The following is a 1,559-nucleotide window of genomic DNA, read 5'->3' as shown; positions in this document are numbered from 1 at the left end:
TACCTCGCTACAGGTAGGATGCCCTCACGTTGGTCGAGACAAGACCGCTCTAAATTCCTGGCTGAAGTTAAACACTTTGGGATGACCCATATTTGTTTAAGTACTGCCCAAACCAAATCATTAGGAAATGTGTCCCCAACACCGAACAAAAAGATGTGATATCTTTCTGTCATGACCAAGCCTGTGGAGGCCATTTCAGTGCCAAGAAAACTGCTGCAAAGATCTTGCAGTGTGGGTTCTATTGTCCATCGTTGTTCAAGGACTGCCATGATTACTGTGTTGCCTGTGAACGTTGTCAGAAGCTGGGAAGCATTTCAAGGAGAAACATGATGCCATTGAATCCTATTCTGATTGTTGAGATTTTTGATGTTTGGGGGATCGACTTCATGGGTCCATTTCCCATGTCTGACAGCAAGTTGTACATCTTAGTCGCCGTTGACTACGTCTCCAAGTGGGTAGAAGCCATCGCAACCAGAACAAATGACCACAAGGTGGTACTTTCCTTTTTAAAGGAAAACATATTTTCACGTTTTGGTACCCCGAGAGCTATCATCAGTGACGGTGGTTCACATTTCTGCAATAGGCACTTCGAGTTTTTAGTACGCAAGTATGAAATAACTCACAAGGTTGCTACTCCGTACCACCCTCAGACCAGTGGACAAGTGGAAGTGTCTAATAGGGAAATCAAGCACATTCTAGAAAAGACGGTTAACCCGTCTAGGAAAGATTGGTCAATAAGATTGAATGATGCTTTGTGGGCCTATAGAACAACGTATAAGACACCAATTGGCATGTCCCCCTATCGTCTAGTGTATGGAAAGCCGTGCCATCTTCCTGTGGAGTTAGAACATCGAGCTTATTGGGAAATCAAGCAACTGAACTTTTCTCTAGACGAAGCTGGAATTCAACGGAAACTTCAACTCAACGAGTTGGAAGAATTGAGAAATGAGGCTTATGACAGTGCCAGGTTATATAAGCAGAAGATGAAGATATTTCATGACAAGCGTATTCTACGCAAATCCTTCACTCCTGGTCAGAAAGTCTTGCTGTATGACTCCCGGTTACATCTTTTTCCAGGAAAACTGCGTTCCAGATGGAAGGGACCGTACCTAGTACGCACAGTTTTCCCTCATGGATCTGTAGAGCTTGAAGATGTCTCCAACAAGAACATTTTCAAAGTCAACGGGCAGAGATTAAAACCATTCCTTGAACCATTCCCACCCGACACTGAAACAACCAACCTGGAGGACCCAGTCTATGTGGACTAAGCTGGTCCACCCTTGTACATAAGTAGCTGCGTTTTCTTCCCCATTGAAAACCAAAAAGCCTTTTTCCCTAAAAAACCAAAAAGTTTTCACTCCCGACAAAACCAAATTTTTCCCAAAAAGTCCAATCCCATTAAAAACCAAATTTTCTTGTAGATAATGTGTTAGTTAAATTTCCTTTTGTATATATTTTGTGCTCATCCATTGTGACTCCGAATATGTTGGAGTTTTGCCTTGGATAACGGAGTTTTAATTCTGCTTTCGCCGAAATCGGGTATTCTCTCTCCTTTTACT

Source organism: Papaver somniferum, chromosome 1 (assembly GCF_003573695.1).
Source record: "Papaver somniferum cultivar HN1 chromosome 1, ASM357369v1, whole genome shotgun sequence".
NCBI classification, from domain to species: domain Eukaryota; kingdom Viridiplantae; phylum Streptophyta; class Magnoliopsida; order Ranunculales; family Papaveraceae; genus Papaver; species Papaver somniferum.
Note: the sequence above shows the minus strand (reverse complement) of the source record.